At 37.8% G+C, this 23,687-nt stretch overlaps 1 non-coding gene across 1 annotated transcript; it reads right to left on the bottom strand.

Moving 5' to 3' along the window:
- Positions 1–453: 453 nt before the first annotated feature.
- On the bottom strand, positions 454–560 carry LOC141722265 (small nucleolar RNA R71). Its single transcript, XR_012575284.1, has one exon. It is a non-coding gene; the product is annotated as a small nucleolar RNA R71 (small nucleolar RNA).
- Positions 561–23,687: the final 23,127 nt, after the last annotated feature.

Genomic DNA, 23,687 nt, shown 5'->3' with positions numbered 1-23,687 from the left:
CCGGAGAAGATAGATTTTGAAGATTCGGATTCAGGAAGTGAGCAGAAAGAACCAGTAATCATGGGTGATCGTATTGTTCAGGCCGATCCAGCTCTTATGGACTTTCCTCGGCCTAAAATTGATGACATTCAGTCAAGCATTCTTCATCCGGCTATTCAAGCTAACACCTTTGAAATCAAGCCGGGCACTATTCAGATGGTGCAGAATTCGGTTTCTTTTGGAGGTGCTGCGACTGAAGACCCCAACATGCACATAAGGAATTTTGTCGAGATCTGCAGTACGTTCAAGTATAATGGTGTGACTGATAAGGCTATCAAACTTAGGCTTTTCCCATTCTCACTGAGGGACAAAACTAAGGACTGGTTACATTCTGAACCAGCTGGGTCCATCACTACTTGGCAAGATCTTGCGCAAAAGTTTCTGGTGAAGTTTTATCCGATGGCAAAGACTGTTGCTATGAGGAGTGCTCTTACTCAGTTTGCGCAGCAACCTACAGAATCTATGTGCGAAGCTTGGGAACGCTACAAGGAAATGTTGAGAAAGTGTCCACATCATGGAATGCCCAATTGGATGGTGATCACTGGTTTCTATAATGGTTTGGGGGCCCAATCTCGGCCCATGTTCGATGCAGCAGTTGGAGGCGCCTTGTGGGGCAAAAGTTATACTAAGGCTTATAATCTTATCGAGACTATGGCTGCAAATGAGCATCAAAACCCAACTCAGAGGATAATGCCTGGGAAGGTAGCAGGTATTCTGGAAGTCGATACAGCCACTGCTATTGCAGCGCAGCTCCAAGCACTGTCTATGAAGGTCGATTCTCTAGCTACATATGGAGTTAATCAAATAGCTATGGTCTGTGAGCTTTGTACAGGTTCTCATGCTACGGATCAGTGTTCTCTCATCAACGAATCTGTTCAGTATGTGAATAATTATCAGCGATAACAGCAGCCTGTACCAGCTACTTATCATCCTAATAACAGAAATCATCCAAATTTCAGCTGGGGTAATAATCTGAATGCTATTCAGCCACCATATCAGCAAGGTGTGAATAAATAGTTCAATCCACCTGGATTCCAGCAACCACAGTAATATGCTCAAAGGCAATCATATCCTCAACAGGGAAGTGCAGCTACACCTACTAGTGCTGATTTTGAGGAACTTAAGCTGTTATGCAAGAGTCAGGCGGTTTCTATCAATACCTTGGAAAATCAAATCGGTCAAATAGCCAATGCAGTGCTCAATCGTCAACCTGGAACATTTCCCAGTGATACGGAAGTACCAGGCAGGAAGGAAGCTAAAGAGCAAGTCAAGGCTATTACCTTAAGGTCTGGCAAAGTTGCTAATGCTGAAAAGGGGAAAGAAGGAGAAACTGAAGTTAGAGATGAAGAAGCTAAGCAAAAGGAGAAAGCGGCGGAACCAAGGAAGATTACTGTTGAACACACTCTGCCTGAGGGTAATACAGGGGAGAAACAACTCTATCCTCCACCACCTTTCCCTAAGAGATTGCAACAACAAAAGCTGGATAAGCAGTTCGGTAAGTTTCTGGAGGTGTTCAAGAAACTTCACATCAATATACCTTTCGCTGAGGCTCTGGAGCAAATGCCTAGTTATGCGAAGTTTATGAAGAGTATTTTTTCAAGGAAGGTGAAACTGGATGACCTTGAGACCTCTAACGAAAGAATGCAGCGCTGTTCTGCAGCAAAAGTTACCTCCAAAGCTTAAAGATCCAAGTAGCTTCACCATTCCTTGCACCATTGGCAAGTTGTCATTTGACAAGTGCCTTTGTGATTTGGGAGCAAGCATCAATCTGATGCCATTGTCGATCTTTAAATAGTTGGATTTGCCTGATCCAAAACCCACCTACATGTCTCTACAATTGGCTGATCGTTCCATTACTTACCCAAGGGGCATAGTGGAGGATGTGCTAGTCAAGGTGGATAAGCTCTTCTTTCCTGCAGACTTTGTTATTCTGGATTTCGAGGAAGATAAGAAGATTCCCATAAACTTGGGAAGACCTTTCTTGGCTACTGGCCGTACCTTGATAGATGTGCAGAAAGGTGAACTTACTATGCGAGTGCAGGATCAGGATGTGACCTTCAATGTATTCAAAGCAATGAAATTCCCTACAGAAGATGAGGAGTGCTTAAAAGTGGATGTGATTGATTCTGCAGTTACTTCTAAACTCGATCATATGCTAATGTCTGATGCACTAGAAAAGGCCTTAGTGGGGGATTTTGACAGTGATGAGGAAGATGGCAATGAGCAATTATAATATCTAAATGCTTCTCCCTGGAGGTGAAAGCTGGACATGCCGTTTGAATCGCTTGGTACTTCTAACCTCAAGAATGCTGAAGGAAAGCTCAAACCATCAATTGAGGAAGCACCTACCTTGGAGCTCAAGGCATTACCTGAACACCTGAGGTATGCTTTTTTAGGTGATGCATCTACTTTACCTGTTATTATTGCATCTGACCTTTCAGGTAGTGAGGAAGACAAACTCTAAAGGATTTTGAGAGAATTCAAATCAGCTATTGGATGACCATAACAGACATCAAAGGGATCAGCCCTTCATATTGTATGCATAAAATTCTGCTAGAGGAGGGTAGTAAGCCAACTGTGGAGCAACATCGCAGACTGAATCCTATCATAAAGGAGGTGGTGAAGAAAGAAATTCTGAAATGGCTGGATGCAGGCATCATTTATCTTATTTCTAACAGTTCTTGGGTGAGCCCCATACAATGTGTGCCTAAGAAAGGAGGTATCACTGTGGTAGTAAATGAGAAGAATGAGCTCATCCCCACTCGAACAGTTACAGGATGGAGAGTATGCATGGATTACCGAAAGTTGAACAAGGCCACGAGGAAGGATCACTTCCCTCTTCCATTTATTGATCAGATGCTTGACAGGTTGGCTGGTCATGAGTATTATTGTCTTCTAGATGGCTACTCAGGGTATAATCAGATTTGTATTGCACCAGAGGATCAGGAAAAGACTACCTTCACTTGTCCATTTGGCACGTTTGCTTTTCGCAGAGTTTCGTTTGGGTTATGTGGCGCACCGGCCACTTTTCAGAGATGTATGATGGCTATATTCTCTGGCATGATTGGGAATAATGTTGAGGTGTTCATGGACGACTTCTCCGTCTTTGGACATTCGTATGATGAATGTTTGAATAATCTTAGTGCCGTGCTCAAAAGGTGTGTGAAAACTAATTTGGTGCTCAATTGGGAGAAATGTCATTTTATGGTGCGTGAAGGCATTATTCTGGGGCATAAGGTCTCTAGCAAGGGTCTTGAGGTGGATAAAGCCAAGGTCGGAGTCATTGAAAATCTTCCACCACCTATTTCTGTGAAGGGAATCCGTAGTTTTCTTGGTCATGCGGGTTTTTATCGGCGGTTCATCAAGGACTTTTCAAAGATATCTAAGCCGTTGTGCAACTTGCTTGAGAAAGATGTGCCTTTCAAATTTGATGATGAATGTTTGACGGCATTCGAGACTCTCAAGAAGAGTTTAATCACTGCACTAGTTATTACAGCACCGTATTGGACAGAGCCGTTTGAGATGATGTGTGATGCCAGTGATTATGCGGTAGGTGCAGTTCTTGGGCAGCGCAAAAATAATCTCTTTCATGTGGTCTACTATGCTAGTAAGACCTTAAATGGGGCCCAAATGAACTACACCACTACTGAGAAGGAGCTCTTGGCTATAGTCTTTGGTTTCGAGAAATTTCGATCTTATCTGCTTGGGACAAAAGTGACAGTATTCATGGATCATGCGGCCATTCGCTATTTGGTTTCCAAGAAGGATTCGAAGCCGAGACTCATTCGTTGGGTGCTCTTACTACAGGATTTTGAGTTAGAGATCAAGGATCGAAAAGGTACTGAGAATCAAGTAGCTGACCATCTCTCTGGATTGGAGAATCCCGAGTCTACTTCACAGGATAAGACATTGATCAATGAATCTTTTCCGGATGAGCAGTTGTTCGCAGTTCAGGAGGAAGAGCCATGGTTTGCCGATATTGTAAACTATCTTGTCAGCAATATAATGCCTCCTAATTTGACCTCAGCTCAAAAGAAAAAGTTTCTGCATGAGGTGAAGTGGTATATGTGGGATGAACCATATTTGTTTAGACAGGGAGCTGACCAGATCATCAGGAGATGTATCCCGTTCTGTGAGACGGAGGGGATATTACGAGACTGCCACTCCACAGTTTATGGTGGACACTATGGTGGTGAGAAGACGACAGCTCGTATTCTGCAAGCAGGTTTTTTCTGGCCTACTTTGTTTAAGGACGCTCATCAGTTTGTTTTAAGGTGTGATCGTTGCCAAAGAGTGGGAAATTTGACGAGAAAGGATGAGATGCCGTTAAATGTGATGCTTGAAGTCGAGGTCTTTGATGTTTGGGGAATCGATTTCATGGGGCCTTTCGTCTCGTCCTGTAATAATCAGTACATCTTGCTGGCAGTCGATTATGTCTCAAAATGGGTAGAAGTCAAAGCTCTACTGACAAATGATGCAAAGGCAGTGTTGAATTTTCTTCATAAGCAGATTTTCACAAGGTTTGGAATGCCTCAGGTAATCATAAGTGATGAATGGTCGCATTTTTGCAACCGTAAGTTCACTTCTATGATGCAGCGTTATAATGTGAATCACCGAATTGCTACTGCCTATCATCCGCAAACAAATGGTCAAGCGGAAGTGTCTAACAGAGAGATCAAGTGCATTCTAGAGAAGGTTATTTGTCCATCAAGGAAGGATTGGTCTTTAAAGCTCGATAAAGCTGTTTGGGCTTACAGAACAGCATACAAAACTCCACTTGGTATGTCCCCGTTTCAATTGGTGTATGGTAAGGGATGTCATTTACCTGCGGAGCTTGAGCATAAGGCCTATTGGGCGTTGAAAAAGTTGAACCTGGATTTAGATGCGGCTGGTAAGAAGAGAATGCTTTAGCTTAATGAACTTGATGAATTTCGACTTCAAGCGTACGAGAATAACAAAATGTACAAGGAGAAGGTGAAGAGGTGGCACGATAGGAAGCTGCATCCTAAGTTATTCGTGTCGGGGCAACAAGTTCTCTTATTCAACTCTCGTCTCCGACTTTTTCCTGGGAAGTTGAAATCAAGGTGGTCTGGACCTTTTATTGTCAAAAATGTGTTTCCACATGGAGCGGTGGAGATTTTTGAGAATGATCCGGACCAAGCATTCAAGGTTAATGGTCAGCGTTTGAAGCACTACTATGGGGATACGGAAAACCGAGAAGTGGTTAGTGCCGTTTTATTGTCAACTTGAGGAAGGTACGCAATGTCAAGCTAATGACGAAAAAGAAGCGCTGCGTGGGAGGCAACCCATGATTTGTTGCTACAGGAACCCTTAGAAGTTAATAACCTATCCAAAACCACAAAAAAATCAGAAAAACCGGGCTCAAAATTTTTTTTCCAGAGACCCCCTGACCGCCCGCTCAGCTCTGCTGAGCGACCGCTCAGCAAGCTGAGCGCCCGCTCAGCTTTGCTGAGCGACCGCTCAGGGGTCGGCTGCCAGAAATTTTTTTAAGTTCATAAAAAATTAGAAAATCAAAAAAAAATAAATTACAGCCCCATTACCCCATGATTTTATCCCTCCAACCCACTCCTAATCTAATTTTAACCTAATCCCTACCCTATATATACATACACCTATACCATACATCTCCCACACACTTTCTACACTTGAACTCTCTCCCAAACACAAAAACACTATTTTCAAGCACTTTTATTCAGATTCAATGGCACCCAAGAGAGCAAGGACTATTGATAGCAGCAACACAGTCCCTACTGCTGATTCATCGAGGGGTAATGCTGCGAGGCCTCGGTTGAATGACAGAGCTGCGGAGGAGGAGTACACTAAGCTTTTGGGGAAGCCGATTCTGAAGGAGAGGGGGTTTTTACCATCGGGGAGGGATGGTGAGTTTCTACCTATGATTGCAGAGAAGGGGTGGATAGCTTTCTGTGAGTCTCCTGAAGCAGTATCGATGAGTGTGGTTCACGAGTTTTATGTGAACGCGAAGGCCGAGAAGAATGGGTTTTCTGTGGTCCGAGGGCTGACGGTTGATTATCACCCAACGGCGATTCGCCGTGTGATTGGGCAGCGAGAGAGGAAGCCCGAGGAGGAGAACTGGAATGAGAAGACTGCTGAGGATTTTGACTTGGATTTGATTTGTGCTACTCTCTGTAGGCCAGGCACAGTTTGGACCTTCAAGACAGGAACTAATGAGTATCGTCACTTTCCGGCGATAGCTATGAACATGTATGCCCGTGTATGGAATGAGTTTATTTGTGCTAATATTCTGCCTTCTTCGCATGCACATAAGGTCACAGTTGAGAGAGCACAGTTGTTGTGGGGAATTTTGAATGATGAGTACAATGTGGACCTTGGTGAGTTTATCTACCAAGGAATTCTGAAGTTTTTGAGGGGAGCTAAGTACATGAACATCCCTTATGCATCCACGGTCACGAAGCTTTGCCGAGCAGTGGGAGTAAACTGGCCGTCTCATGAGCAGTTGCAGTTGCCGGCCGCTCCGATTGATTTTGAGACTCTGAATGGGATGCAGGAGTGGATCGGTGGTGAGCCCGAGGAGTATGGGCTGGGTTATCATCTTCCAGGAGGGCGTCCAGCACGAGGTGCTACTATGGTTAGGCCTAGGCGTGATGAAGCTGGTTTTTCGGGAGCTCAGGAGGGTGCTGGGATGGCTGATGCCCAGTATAGGAGGCTGTCACGGCGGATGGATGCCATGTACGAGACGCATAGCAGGTTTGCTCAGGAGCTCACCCTTAAGTTAGGGACTACTTTTCGGGGCCTTGGAACTGACATCCAATGGCCAGTTTTTGGTGAGGACTCTGCATACCCGCCACCTGATACTCCATCCACTGAGGGTGATGATGATGATGACTCCGAGTAGGTATACCCTGTGTTCCTTTCTACTACCTTCACTGGGGACAGTGAAGATTTTAAGTTTGGGGGTGGTAGTTAAGGAATATTTTGTGTGTGTGTCATATAGCTGCATATTCATGATAATTAGTTTATATAGTTGCATAATTTTTGCCATATACTTTTTTTTTTATTTTTTATAGCTTTATTTGTTTATCATATCATATAGCTCATGCATATGCCATGATCCCTTTTGCGATGATTTATCGACTAATTTGTGATGTTGATACGAGTGTAGTGATGGCATTAAAGTGATGTTGAGTCGTGTAGGTTGATATGCATGCAAGAAGCACTTGTATTTTCACTAAGTCTTAGAGAATGCTTAAGGACTAGAGTGTTGTTATGATCTGATTGTTTTCGAGGTTAATCTATTTATTATGCTTAGAATTTGATAATAGGTTCTTAGTGATAAAGGCATGAAAAAGAAAAAAAAATGGAGTAAAAATGGAATTTGTTGCTAGTTGTGGCTAGGCGTCAATTGGCTAGTAGCCGGCTCGCATGTTATGCGAGTAGTCTAGGGTTGAGCAAGATGGAGCGAAACGCACTTGCTCAGAAATCTTGAAAAGAAAAAAAAAGAAAAAAAAAGAAAAAAAAGAAGAAGTATGTTTTTATGCATAATTGATCACGAGTGGGCTCTTTGGTATTCGAGTTATTAAGTTCTTAGGGGACTTTGTGCCTAGTGACCTAAGGCTTTTAGAGTCTGGGATCCGCTAACCTAACGCTCACTACATGGATACCATTGTATAAGTCTTTTGTGGATCTCACTCATTGCACGGTCAAATAAGCATTATTGTTGTGAATAAAAAGCATGATTCCGTAATAAGCTCCATGATTCTTGTAGTGTTATAAGTCACTTTGTGCCTAGAATTTTTATTCTTTGTATAATCATGTGATTGCCTTGATGATAGTTGAGTCATAATAATTGGTCTAGTTCCGAAGCATATCTGTAAGCATCTGCACACACCACGTTTCTGGCTGTATGTTTGTTTGCATGATTTGATTGATCTTTAGTCGCCTAATTACATTTGTTGAGATGTTGTAAGTTGGTTGGATTGGTCGTAGTAAGGGGGATCGCTGCATTTCATATAGATTGCATTCATGCATGTTTTTATTTGTTTGTGAGTCTGTGACGCTTAAGAACAAGCATCGATTTAAGTTTGGGGGTGTGATAAGTGGCATTTTATACCACTTAGAATGTCTTAAAATGGCTTAAATTGGTGTCTTGAAATCAAGTGTTTTATGTATTTGATGCCTTTTTCTAGTGTTTATGCATTTCAGGGTATAAGTTGTATTTCGGAGGAGTAATCATCAAGAATAAGCCTTGGCATGTGTTAAGAATTGCGAGAGGAAAGAAAGGGGCAGATTACAGCGAAGAAACGGAGTAAACTCAGGAATAATAATCTGTTTTAGACTTCTACTTCTGTTTGGCTTCCAACTTCTATGTAATCTGAGTTTTATGGGACCATTATATAAGTAGATTTGGAGACGTTTTCACAGGGTTGGCTTGTGTATTAAGCAAGGAGAGAAGGAGACAAGGAAGAAGACCGTTTTAGCACATCGCAATGAAGAGGAAGCATATTTTCTTGTGATTCTTATTTCGTTGGAACGTTGGATGCTAGTTTTCTTTGCTTTGAACCTAATTACTCTTGTGACGTACTCTGGTTTAATATAATTAGTTTATTTATTATTCTCTTGTGTTTGTTTATCATGTTTTCATATGAACCCATGATGATGATAAGTGCTATCATGGGCTAATCGTGATCATGGGGTCGTAACGGATTTACTATGGAATTCTTTAGTTAGTTGTTTAATACCTTAGTGTGTGATGATTGTATGATATCTAGTATTGGTTGTGCGTATTCGTCTTATGTGCGTCGCAAACATATAAGATAGGGTGTTAATCTCTTGTGAAGCGACGGTGGATCTCGAGATTTAGAACTTGCCATGCTAGCATAAGTTCATGTATGATGTGCATGATTAGTGGGTAACTCTAACCATTTTATTCGCCTTGTGTAATCAAAAGGAATAACTTGTGCTTAAATCACTATGTTGTCAATTTCTATAGACATATAGGAACTCAACATAATTGATGCCTATTCAACTTCTATCTTAATTGTGGATGTTTGGTAGAATGGTATTAGTACAATGAGAGTTGGCTTTTATCAGTTTCGTGTTATTCGATTAATATCATCACTGTTGCATGCTAAGGGTAATAACAATAACTATTGAAGGAAGTAGTAATGAAGTTGTGATCTCATGAGTGTTTTAATATTATTAATTTAAAGTGTTAATTAAGTGATTAACTAAGTAGTTAATTGTAGTTAATATTTAGTCAATAATTCTAAGTGTTAGTGTTTTAACATTGAGAAGTAATCATACATTGGTGAGTAAGTTTAATTGAACAATAATTAGTCTGAGTCTATGTGGGAACGAACTAGAAAGTATTCTATATTACTTGCGAACGCGTATACTTGCGTGAATATTAGCGCGTGTTTTCGCCCTAACAAAGAGCAAGTAGTTTGAGTGCTTAAATCCAAGGTTTGCTAGCTCAAATAAAGTATTTAATTTAGGGTGAATAGTAACTTTCAAGAACAAATTTTTGATTCTTGATTTTATTTGTAAGGTCAAGGTAGCTTAAGCATAGATTAAGGCTTCTATGGGCATTCCAAGGATCTTTCATGGATTAAAAGCTTCAAGGAAGGTATAAAACTTCAAACCCTAGTTTTACTTTGAATATTTAGGAGTGGTTTTGATTAATATAGTTCATGAGAAGCATTATGCTTGTGTGTTTAAAGTTTGGTTGGGTTTGTAGTGATTGGATTTTAATTGAGGTGTTGATGATTGTTAATGGAGGAGTAGTAGTTTAAATGTTTAAGCATGAATTGAACCTTGTTTGATTTAGTAGTTTGGTTGAATTTGAAGATAGTATGATATTGGATTAAATTGAGATTCTTGGGCTTATTATGACTGAAATCAGTAGCATTGATGTTTATCTTGAATTGTTGTTGATTGGTAGTTGGATTGATATGATTTGGAATGGTAAATTTTGGGAAATCGCGTAAACATAGCCGTCGTAATGCCCGATTTACCTTAGACTGTTTTGTTCTTAACTTCAGGACCCGTGACCTCACTTTTAGATTCTGAACATTGCCATGTTTAGATATTTGATGTTACGAGCTTCGTTTTGATGGGTGGTTCGCTCGAATCCGATGTACGGTTTAGGAGAAACGACCGTTTTAAGTAACGGTGTTTCGCGAACGAACCGTTACCCCTCGCCTTACTTTAAAACCTTGGTTAAGGCCCTTAAATGACTAATTGGAGTATTAAACAATTATGTAAAGTGTATTAGGCAGTTGGTAGGGTACTCGCGAAAGAATCGCCTTAACATTCTTAATGGTTAATTATTAAAAATGGTGGAGCTGAGGGTACTCGAATGACTTATGTGATTCGTTAAGCGTAGAAGTGACCATACGCGAACATTAGGGTTCAATTGGTTAAAGTCTAATTTCTTAAGCGACCGGGGTTTAATTCCGACTTATGTTGTTGTTCATAGGTTATCGGACCCACTCTAAGCTTAAGTCTATCCGGGAACACTCAGGCAAGTTTTCTACCCGTATAACTGTTGTTGTGATGTAAATATATGTATATGCATTATCTTGTGATAAGTGCATGATTGTTATTAGCAAATTTTGTGATATATTGGAGCATGCTAATATGGTATATATGCATGTCTGTTTCGTAATCTTGATATCTAATTGTTGATTCAATTGCTTAGAAGTTGCATAATACCTATTCTAGAGATAAGCAGTAGTTGCGTATACCCTTAGTATAGGGGACCCAAAGGTGAACATTTTTCTAAACCGGGAGTCGATGTTCCCGAGTATAATATATATATATATATATATATGAATAGTTTTTAAAACCATTAATCGAATAAGGTTTATTCGATAACTTTATTTTAATTAATGAATATTAGTTTGAATATTCATTCGAGGACTTATGACTCCGTTTATTTTATTTAATGAATATTATTTTGAATATTCATTCGAGGACTTATGACTCCGCTTATTTTATTAAATAATATTATTTATTTTATTAAAGAATAATGTTTCGATAATCAAACTTATTTTTGATTATTTAAATAAAGATCGTATATCTTTGGTTATTTATTATTCATTTCAAGTATAAGTTTTAAAACTTATACTTCAATTATTTTTATAAGGATTATCCTTTTGGGAATATTATTTAAATAATAATATTCAGATATTTTCTAATATATCGGGACTGATTTATTTCATTAAATCAGCATTAACCCAAACATTCTTAAAAATGTTTTCGAGTCTTCAAAATGATTATTAAAAGTTAGAGCGGATCCCGAAACTCATTTTTATATTTAAGATCTTCCTTTCAAAGGGGATTTAAATACTCGCTCAAAACCTGAGGGATCCAGCTCAGTGGTGTATTTTACATTCGCAACGAGGTTGCTGTTTTGAGAAAACATCTTGATTACTTGCCCATCGTTCGAGAAGTAAGTTCATCTATTTGAGTCGGCATAAGCAATATGGGCTCAGCGGGCGTCCATGAAAGTGTAAGTGGCTCAATGGGAGTCCATCAAATGCGTAAGTGGCTGAGTGGCAGTCCAGCATAAGGTCCTCTTGCGGCCAGGGTGATGACCAGTGGGGAATTCGTCCATCTACTAGTAGAAAAGGTTACTTATTGGTATCTTTGCCTGATCAGCAAGATATCAAGTTTATGCCAAGGTTTTCTCCTTTCCAAATTCATTGGATATTACAACCCTCTTTATAATTTTCATAACAGAGGTTTTCAAGGAGTGTATGAAATGTATATATATATATAGGTATATATATATCGGGACTTAATGAAGTATCTCGTAACTTCATTCTTTATAACGATATTTCAAAGATTGAATCTATTCAAATCTTATCTTGTAGTCTCATCTATGTGATGAACTTTTGAAATGGATTATACCTTGTACGGTGGTACTTCAAGTAGTATCCGGAAAAGATATAAGTATATTGGAGTATCTCGTAACTTCACCTTTTCAACTTATATCTAGTAAATGATTATCTTATGCATGACAAAGATTTTCAGAAAAAAACGTTGAGACAAGGTTAGATATATGAGATCACCTTGCAATGATATTTTTATACAGTTATAAACTGGAACTCTGTGTATATTATGCATGGCAGAGGATTTCAAAGATTTTGAAAAGTATATATACTTATATACTGAATATTTTGCGACTTGGTCGCGTTAAGATATCAAACTTGGTTCATTTCTTCTTGACCAAGACTTTCATGAGTACTATGAGAATGCTCATATATTGTTAATTATTATACATATTATTTCGGTGGGCTTGTTGCTCACCCTTGCTTTCTTCTTTCATCACATAACAACAGATAGACAAGATGAACAGGATCAAGCTCCCAATTCGCGAGCGGATAGGAAACGTTCCGCAGTTTCCTATAGGCGTTGATGTCGTTGTAGCTGAGGTAGGATCTACCAATAGGCTAGGCTTTCAAATTTTGATGTACCAGACTTATGTATATTTAAGAATTGTAATAATGGCAAGGAATATGAAAATTATTCAGAAACCCTTTTTAAGGTGAAATGGTTTATAATTGTGGAATAAAATGACTTGTGTTATTTTTGATATTCATCTCTGAGACTATAACTTGTGGTGTGTGTGTGTATATTGTGGGTTTACAGTATGCAGTAGTTGGTTGACTGTTAAGATTAAGTATTGATAATGGAAATGGAACTCGTGACAACCCGAATCCCCAACCCCGGATTTGGGGGTGTTACATAAATGGTATCAGAGCTAAGCGTTATAAACCTGAGAGATGATGTGATGTTAGAATAATAAGTTCACTAAGATAATCAGAACTCTTGCCAAGTTCATAGTCGGACTACCTAACGTAGTACTGACAGTTAAAACCCTTATGGGAACCCTTATAAATAACGTGATAGAAGCGTAGTTCGTTATCGTATATGGTAGCGGGACTCTGAACCCTGAGGTTGAGGAGCAACAACGCGATGATGTTTTATTACTTATTGGAGATCAGATTGTGGATCCGATAGAGCATCCTAACGCGGGACCGGATGATGTTAATATTGAGGATGTAGCGGTTGAGGATGTTGTCCCAGAAAGGATTGTTGCTGAGAAGGATCTCGTGTAGGATCCTAACAAGACTGAAGAGATGGTCGGTGAGGAATTGATAACCATGGTTAGAGCGACTACTATAGGTAGGATTGGCCGGTCACTACCGGAGGTTCGTTCAAGTTTGTAAAGATAGTAGCCCCTTTAACGCGGCTTACTTGTAAGACTGAGAAGTTCGAATGGACAGAGAAATGCGAGAACAAATTTTAAGAACTGAAGCAAAGGTTGGTGACGGCCCCTATGATGGCGTTGCCGGATGTAAAAGGATATTTTGTGATGTGTAGTGACGCTTCGCATAAGGAATTAGGGTGCTTCTTATACAGCACAACAAGGTAATCGCGTACGCGTCAAGACAATTAAGGGAATATGAAATTCGATATCCCCACCCATGAGCTTGGGCTTGTGGCAATAGTTTTGCCCTAAAGATTGGAGGCACTACTTGTATGGAGAGAAGTGCGAGATTTACACAAGCCATAAGTGCTCTAGTGCATTTTCACGCAGAAAGAGCTTAACATGCACCAGAGGAGGTGGTTAGAGCTAATCAAGGATTACGATTAAGAGATTCTTTATCATCGAGGGAAAGCCAAAATGGTGGCTAATGCCCTTAGTATAAAAGAGAGACTCAAGATGAAAATATCTTTGGGAGAGTTGATAAGAGATTTTGAAAAAAAAATGGAAATAGAAGTGAAGGTAACTGGAGCCGGTACTGAAAAGCTGTTTGAGATTATAATGCAGCCCGAATTATTGGAAAAGATCATATGGTGCCAAAAAAAATGATGAATGAAGGCAGAAAGCCAATGACTGGAGAATAGATTAATAATGAGAAAGATGATAAGGGAATAATGAGGTATTCCTACAGAATTTGGGTTCCAAACGTTCAAGGGCTTAAGGACGAGATCTTAGATGAAAGCCATAGTTCGAGGAATAAGATTTAGGGCAAACCCTGAATGTGATAGTCAGGGAGGTCGCCATCAAGAAAGAAAGAACCCATAATATAATGAAATGAAAAACAAGGATTTTAACGTATAAGATAACCCTGATTATGGGAGAAGGATGAAACATTTCATACTGAGAAAATAGAAGTCGAGCAAGATAAGGAGACCCGAGACGGTGCTCCTATACGGCAATTCATGGACCTGTCTAAAAAAAGAACTTAGACTATTATCCCCAACCACTACCCTGAGGAGACAGTGCGGTGGGAAATTCTTTCAGGAGCTTTAAGTCGCTAAGCTCTCAGAGTTCCAAGGAACAAGCGAACCCAGTAGAGGCGAGAGCCTGGCTAAAGGAAATATAAGAATCATTTGAGATTCTAAATGATGGACGAATCAGAAAAGACTATTTTTGTCACTTACCCTCCTAAGAGAGAGGCCACCCGCTGGTGAAAGACCAAGAAAGACACGGAGCCAGAGGTTAGAATAAATTGATTAAAGTTCAGTCAATTGTTTTCGAGAAAGTAATTCCCAAGGTTATGGAGATAGTGTAAAAGCTTTAGAGCCAGAACAAAGGCGGACGAGTATGATGAATTATGAAGCTAAGTTGTAAAAGTTGTCAAGATTCGTTCTGATGACAAGAATCCCAGAACGACGTGATGTTTGAAGTCAATGAGTAGTGGGTTCATGAAATGATTATAATAGAAAAGAAAATAAAAAGAAACTGAAGTGGAAAGGAAAATAAAGACAATAGAGTTTGAGGAATGATAAGGGAGTTGGGTATGAGGAAACCCTAAAGACTCGTAGCAATAGAAATAGAAAAATATGTATTCGTCAGGATGAGGGTGATTCACCATAAGTTAAAGTTGATGGTTGAAGGCATAAGAGATACATATATTTTATCCCCTGTAAGTTGGGAGGATTCGAGGAAACCTTGAGATAGTTCGAAGGATAAATAATGAGACGCGGATAGACTGAGGAGACAAGAAAGTAAGAAATTAGGAAAATTGGATGAAGGAAGTGACCTTCAAGAATGTGAAATGTAAGTAACGCATGTCAATTGATACCCAAAAAGGGAGACACCAAGTATAGAAGATATCTCAACATTGAGATGACTGTTGAGATAAATAACAAAAGTAAATGAGGATTTAGTAAAAAGAAGTTCACGTTGAACATGACCAATATCTTCCAGAATATCCCTGTTATCATTACCAAATTAGGCAAGAAAAGTGGATAACCGTTGTTATCTTTTGGAGGCCATATGGATTGACCTCATTTTAGATAAGGATATTATTATGAAATTAGGCATAGACTATCGAGGTGATAATGATTGAATAAGATAATCTATCAAGGATATATGACTTGATTTATCCATGGAAGAGTGTAAGTATCTTTTAAAGGTGAAATTAAGGATAAAACCCCGATAACTTGAGATGAACCCTAGGGGAATGTATAAAGGTTGGCATTTCACCCTTAGTAGGGACATTATGAGTTGGGTAGTACGGAATGAAGGACTAAGGCAACAACAACCTTTAAAGATCAGTGCAGAAAGTTTTCAGAACTATATAGACAATGATTCTGGTATGGGTAAATGGTATCTTGATATGCCCTGTACCGAGGGTGTACCTGATGAAGGATTTAAGGATAACCTTAGAGGTTTTACATGGAGAAATGTAGTATTCAAAGTTCTCAAGCATAGAAATTTTGATAAAGGATATATGACGTAATTATAATAATGCCAGGTGGGGCACGTGTTGAACCATAAGAAATTATAGATCGATCCAATGAAGGTCGAGATTGGTGAAAACACGTAGGACCCAAGATAAGAGACGTCTGAAGTATGATCGAGAGTCAGTCGTGACAATATTAACCTTTAAAAGACCGAGGCAATAACTTATGGAAAAATGGTGATATATTTTTTTTGCCAAAGCATAAGGAAGAGCATTTTCACACAAGCAGTGATTGGAAATGAGGTAGAAAATTTAGTTGAAGGTCATTTAAAAGACATTGATTGTAAGGAAATTTTACTATCAGGAAAGGCCAAAGAGGTGGCCGACACTTTAAATGTAAGAGGATAATTATAGGCGCTCGTGCCAGAGGAATACAGTGATGATGGTTGAAGCCGTGAAGGTTGTATTATGGTTTGGAAGATTGACATTCCTTCTGATGATTGTGCGATACTCAACCGTGATAGTAGTTTGGTAAAGATTTAATTTATGTAATCGCCGTGAGCGGGCTATCTATCTTATAAGGTCATATCATGAGATAAGCCAGGACCATGTTACGAAAGGTCTAAATGAACCTTTGAGATTTATGTCTCCTAATAAAGACATATGATTTAGAATGGTATTAACCTGCTATCGTTGCTTTGATTGAAACTCTTCTGCAATTTTATCTGCTTCATTCCATGAATGTACGTCAGGATCTGGAGTGTTCTTCATGAATCATGAATGGTGATTATGTTAACTCCTTAAAAGATTTTGATACGGCAGATATAGACTCCGTATGATTAGATATTAAGATTCCGAGGAAAGCAAATGACTACAGTAGGTCAGCGATGGACCATAGTAATGCAACAATGATTCTGCGAGTAATGAGTTGATTACAACCGTAAGAGTTGTATTAGAATGGATGTTGAGATTGAGTACCACTAATCAGGTCGTGGTGATGTATAAATTATTATTGATAGACTAATTAAGTCGATTATTTACCTATGAATATTTATTCCTTCTTATCGATAAAGAGTAGTATTACTATACGAAGAAGGTTGCGGTGTAGCAATGGATTCCAGTAACGATGATATCTAGAACGAAATCCCTTATTCGAGTTTCGATGTCGAGGGAGTTTAAAAAGTGAGTGTTTATGAGCTCGAGCAAGAGCATGGGTCCATGGAATGATGGACGAAGTAGTAAATATTCTGGCACGTGAAATGCGATGCTATAATACCTGATGTTGATATATATACGTATATGTTTTGTTCTCCTATGATAAACCTCTATAGTTCACAGGTAGATTCCAAGCCAGATATTCTGTGGCAGTATATTTTATATATATACAATTCTCTTCAATTCATTGTTTTCTCTCCTTTTCATTTTGTATAAGCTGAGAAGAACAACCCTTCCAGAAGGGGAGGTATTTCCGAATGACTATCTATCTGTGTGATAGAAGCCTAGTAGGATACCACATGTTGTTTAATTGCTTGTCAAGTACTAAAGGCTGGCCACCTTCTGTACTAACTATGCAATAGATCAAGTGTTCATGATCATAGAGATCTCTCAACAAATTCCTTTACCTCTATATGATGGATCAAGCTTTCGAAGATAAAAGTAGTTAGAAGAGGAGTAGTATGAGTATGGTGGTATTCGGAATGGAAACACATTCGTGATACTAAGGTTGGCGCGTGTATTAAAAGGTTATAGAATGCTAACGAGCAAAGGTATAACCAGTGTAGTATTATGTACGGAAGATAGTAACGATTACGAACTGGAAAAGAGTGGGTATTGAGAAGCAAAAGCTATAACGCTAGAAGCTATGATGAGAGTCTGTGCGATAGACTTGAAAGAATTTGGAATGATCACTTAGCACGTACCGAGTTTTCTTACAACGATAGATGGTATGTCAATATCGAGATGTCGCCTTATGAGATCCTTGAGGGAAGACAATGTCGATCTCCCTTATGTTAGGATGAAGTTGTAGAGCGCAAGATGCTCGGACCCGCAGTAGTCCAGGGACCAGGGATATAATAGATCTAATCAGAGGACGGCTGATAGTAGCCAAGATGGACATAAGAAGTATGTTGAATTGACACGAAAGGACAAAGAATAGGAAGTAGGGGACCTAGTGTTGTTATAGGTATTCCCTTGGAAAGGATTGATGAGGTTTAGAGAGAAAGGAAAGCTAAGTCCACGATTTGTTGTACCCTTGGATATATTAAGATGTATTGGGAAGTTAGCATATGAGCTAGCCCTACCCCCTGAAACTGTAGCAAGTTCATAATGTGTTCCATGTGTCAATGCTAAGGAAGTATCATTGAAATGCTAGACACATAGTGGAGTACGAGTAGGTGGATATGCAACCAGATCTGACTTACGTGGAGAAACCAGTAAAGATTATAGATAAGAAGGAACAGGTGCTTCGGAACAAAGTGATCAAGCTAGACAGAGTGCTATGGCAGAATCATAATGTGGAGGAATCAACTTGGGAACTAGAGAGCGCAATGCTAGAAAAGTACCCCCAATTATTTTCTATCTGATTCCGGGATGGAATCCTTTTAAGGAGGGGAGACTGTAATAACCCCAAAAATTTTGAACTTTTTGTAACCCTTATGAATAGTGATTTTGCTGATTATGCTGAATAAGAAAACTTTTCATGCCTCACTTTGTAGAGGTTCTTTTATTGTTATTATGAGATCTTATTAGTACTCTATATGGTATATAAGTGTATGTAAAAATCGTCAGAATCCAAATTTGAACACTTTGATTTTTCCCGAAAATTCACCAGATACCGAAAGAATTGAGTATAAGGTAACAGAATAAAAAGGATTTAAATTCAAGGATTATAAGAGGGGATCATAAAAGAAATTCAAGAGGTTTGTTTCCTTGGATTCTATATTTCATAACTAAGAAGAGCAAGTAGTTTGAGTGCTTGAATCCAAGGTTTGCTAGCTCAAATAAATCATTTTAGTTTAGGGTGAATAGTAACTTTCAAGAACAAATTTTTGATTCTTGTTTTTATTTGTAAGGTCAAGGTAGCTTAAGCATAGATTAAGGCTTCCATGGGCATTCCAAGGATCTTTCATGGATTAAAAGCTTCAAGGAAGGTATAAAACTTCAAACCCTAGTTTTACTTTGAATATTTAGGAGTGGTTTTGATTAATATAGTTCATGAGAAGCATGATGCTTGTGTGTTTAAAGTTTGGTTGGGTTTGTAGTGATTGGATTTTAATTGAGGTGTTGATGATTGTTAATGGAGGAGTAGTAGTTTGAATATTTAAGCATGAATTGAACCTTGTTTGATTTAGTATTTTGGTTGAATTTGAAGATAGTATGATATTGGATTAAATTGAGGTTCTTGGGCTTATTATGACTGAAATCAGTAGCATTGATGTTTATCTTGAATTGTTGTTGATTGGTAATTGGATTGATATGATTTGGAATGGTAAAATTTGGGAAATCATGTAAACATAGCCGTCGTAATGCCCGATTTACCTTAGACTGTTTTGTTTTTAACTTCAGGACCCGTGAACTCACTGTTAGATTTTGACCATTTCCATGTTTAGATAGTTCATGTTACGAGCTTCGTTTTGATGGGTGGTTCGCTTGAATCTGATGTACGGTTTAGGAGAAACGACAGTTTTAAGTAACGGCGTTTCGCGAACGAACCATTACCCCTCGCCTTACTTTAAAACCTTGGTTAAGGCCCTTAAATGACTAATTGGAGTATGAAACAATTATGTAAAGTGGATTAGGCAGTTGGTAGGGTACTCGCGAAAGAATCGCCTTAAAATTCTTAATGGTTAATTTATTAAAAATGGTAGAGCCAAGGGTACTCGAATGACTTATGTGATTCGTTAAGCGTAGAAGTGACCATAAGCGAACGTTAGGGTTCAATTGGTTAAAGTCTAGTTTCTTAAGCGACCTGGGTTTAATTACGACTTATGTTATTGTTCATAGGTTATCGGACCCACTCTAAGCTTAAGTCTATCCGGGAACACTCAGGCAAGTTTTCTACCCGTATAACTGTTGTTGTGATGTAAATATATGTATATGCATTATATTGTGATAAGTGCATGATTGTTATTAGCAAATTTTGCGATATATTGGAGCATGCTGATATGGTATATATGCATGTATGTTTCGTAATCTTGATATCTAATTGTTGATTCAATTGCTTAGAAGTTGCATAATACCTATGCTAGAGATAAACAGTAGTTGCGTATACCCTTAGTATAAGGAACCCAAAGGTGAACATTTTTCTAAACCGGGAGTCGATGTTCCCGAGTATAATATATATATATATATTAAGGGTATAATATATATATATATATATATATTTATATATATATATATGATTAGTTTTCAAAACCATTAATCGAATAAGGTTTATTCGATAACTTTATTTTAATTAATGAATATTAGTTTGAATATTCGTTCGAGGACTTATGACTCCGTTTATTTTATTTAATGAATATTATTTTGAATATTCATTCGAGGACTTATGACTCCGCTTATTTTATTAAATAATATTATTTATTTTATTAAAGAATAATGTTTCGATAATCAAACTTATTTTTGATTATTTAAATAAAGATCGTATATCTTTGGTTATTTATTATTCATTTCAAGTATAAGTTTTAAAACTTCTACTTCAATTATGTTTATAAGGATTATCCTTTTGGGAATATTATTTAAATAATAATATTCAGATATTTTCTAATATATCGGGACTGATTTATTTCATTAAATCAGCATTAATCCAAACATTCTTAAAAATGTTTTCGAGTCTTCAAAATGATTTTTAAAAGTTAGAGCGGATCCCAAAACTCATTTTTATATTTAAGATCTTCCTTTCGAAGGGGATTTAAATACTCGCTCAAAACCTGAGGGATCCGGCTCAGTGGTGTATTTTACATTCGCAACGATGTTGCTGTTTTGAGAAAACATCTTGATTACTTGCCCATCGTTCAGGAAGTAAGTTCATCTATTTGAGTCAGCATAAGCAACATGGGCTCAGCGGGCATCCATGAAAGTGTAAGTGGCTCAGTGGGAGTCCATCAAATGTGTTAGTGGCTGAGTGGCAGTCCAGCATAAGGTCCTATTGCGGCCAGGGTGATGACTAGTGGGGAATTCGTCCATCTACTAGTAGAAAAGGTTACTTGTTGGTATCTTTGCCTGATCAGCAAGATATCAGGTTTATGCCAAAGTTTTCTCCTTTCCAAATTTATTGGATATTACAACTCTGTTTATAATTTTCATAACAGAGGTTTTCAAGGAGTGTATGAAATGTATATATATATATAGGTGTATATATATCGGGACTTAATGAAGTATCTCGTAACTTCATTATTTATAACGATATTTCAAAGATTAAATCTATTCAAATCTTATCTTGTAGTCTCATCTGTGTGATGAACTTTTGAAATGGATTATACCTTGAACGGTGGTAGTTCAAGTAGTATTCGGAAAAGATATAAGTATATTGGAGTATCTCGTAACTTCACCTTTTCAACTTATATCTAGTAAATGATTATCTTGTGCATGACAAAGATTTTCAGAAAAAAACGTTGAGACAAGGTTAGATATATGAGATCACCTTGCAACAATATTTTTATACAGCTATAAACTGGAACTCTGTGTATATTATGCATGGCAGAGGATTTCAAAGATTTTGAAAAGTATATATACTTATATACTGAATATTTTGCGACTTGGTCGCGTTAAGATATCAAACTTGGTTCATTTCTTCTTGACCAAGACTTTCATGAGTACTATGAGAATGCTCATATATTGTTAATTATTATACATATTATTTCGGTGGGCTTGTTGCTCACCCTTGCTTTCTTCTTTCATCACACAACAACAGATAGACAAGATGAACAGGATCAAGTTCCCAATTCGCGAGCGGATAGGAAAAGTTCCGCAGTTTCCTGTAGGCGTTGATGCCGTTGTAGCTGAGGTTGGATCTACGAATAGGCTAGGCTTTCAACTTTTGATGTACCAGACTTATGTATAATTTATGAATTGTAATAATGGCAAGGAATATGTAAATTATTCAGAAACCCTTTTTAAGGTGAAATGGTTTATAATTGTGGAATAAAATGACTTGTGTTATTTTTGGTATTCATCTCTGAGACTATAACTTGTGGTGTGTGTGTGTGTATTGTGGGGTCATAGTACGCAGTAGTTGGTTGACTGTTAAGATTAAGTATTGATAAGGGAAATGGAACTCGTGACAACTCGAATCCCCAACCTCGGATTTGGGGGTGTTACAATAGGTTTTGTTTTATTATCTTGTCTTATTACTTTGTAATCTTGGTGATATATAAACCAAGAAGTAGCAAATAGAACAACAACAAGCAAGAACATTATCTCAGAGAAACAATTGTAAGCTGCATCCTTAGCATTTCTTTGTAAATTTAGTTGTTCATATTTGTAAGCAGCTGTGAGCTAATCTTGCTACACAGAGTTCTTTTCATATAATATATTGTTAGGTCTCACACACTGTATAAGGGGGTTAAATACAGTGTTTATCACAATCAAATCGAATATAAAAACACAGAAAATAGAATTTATTTAACACAATAAACTCTGTTACAATATAGAACTTTCCTCTCTCAGTGATGAATAACTTATCACGAGAGCTGCTAGGGTTACAATGAATAATAACTTCGATTATGATAACAAATTTAGTGTAAAGCCTATGTCTGTGTTTATATACTACACAGTTACAAGATAAATTCTAATTGATATGGAATATAATTTTGCTTCCTAAAATATATCAACTAGTTATCTTTTTTTCCAAGTATTCTATTCTTTATAGAATTCCTTTTTCATGCATATCTCTTCTTGCGTTTGTCTTGATCTTCTTTCCTTTCAATCAGCCGCCTTCCTTATCTGAAAGTCTTCTTAAGTCCTAATATTATCTCCTAATAAATATCTCCTGATAACTTAAGTTCTGACAACTTAAGTTCTGACTTCAGTATAAGTACTGATTTCCAGTTAAGTACTGATTTGTCCTGTTAAGTAAGATCTGAAAATTAAACACAAATCATATTAGTCATGACATTATCAAATATATCTAACAATCTCCCCCAACTTGTAAATTAGCATAATATACAAGTTTAACAGATATTTGATGATGTCAAAAACATTAAGTACAAATGCAAGAAAATTTGACTAGATAACTATAACTTACAGTCCTTGTAGCTTTACCATCCTCAAGGTCTGATAACAGCTTCAGTCTATATACACATCAGAATTAAAGCAGTTGTAGATCTTTGACTTGACTTCAATTACTAATCTCTTTGATATCAGGAGTTGTTTAGAGAGAGTTCTTTAACAAACATCTCTCAGCATATTCAAGTTCATTAATCATCCTCCTTTTAGCATTCTTCAATTCAACTGTATCTTCACCAATTTGAAAGATAGCAACCCTGAGATCATTTATTCTAGCTTTCCTTATATCCTGATCTAGTCTGATTAAATATGCCTTATCAGACTCAAGATTGAATTCCACAACCTTATAACCCAGAAAAGTAGTTATAATCTTAGCAGAGTTAGGCTTCATCTCGACAATATCGCCTTTGTAATCTTTGTACTTTGGACAGTATGTGCTGTCAGACTTTACAGAGTAAAGCTTCTTCTGTCTTTAAATTTGAGTCTTCAAATAATTTGCAGCACCATATGTTAATCTGTTCTTCACTTGAAGTAAGAATATAACATGTTCCAGTTCCTCAAAATACTTCAGTGGTATAGCATTCTGCCTAATATGGTATACCCTTCCATCTGTCATAAAATATAACAAGATGTGTTCTTTTAAAAATGTATGGTAAACCATCTGTATAGATTCAAGCTGATTCAATCTTTCAGGAGTTGCTCCAACACCTGGTTCACTTA

The sequence above is a fragment of the Apium graveolens genome, chromosome 4, assembly GCF_009905375.1.
Source record: "Apium graveolens cultivar Ventura chromosome 4, ASM990537v1, whole genome shotgun sequence".
Lineage (NCBI taxonomy): Eukaryota > Viridiplantae > Streptophyta > Magnoliopsida > Apiales > Apiaceae > Apium > Apium graveolens.
This window is presented reverse-complemented; position numbering and strand designations above follow the sequence as displayed.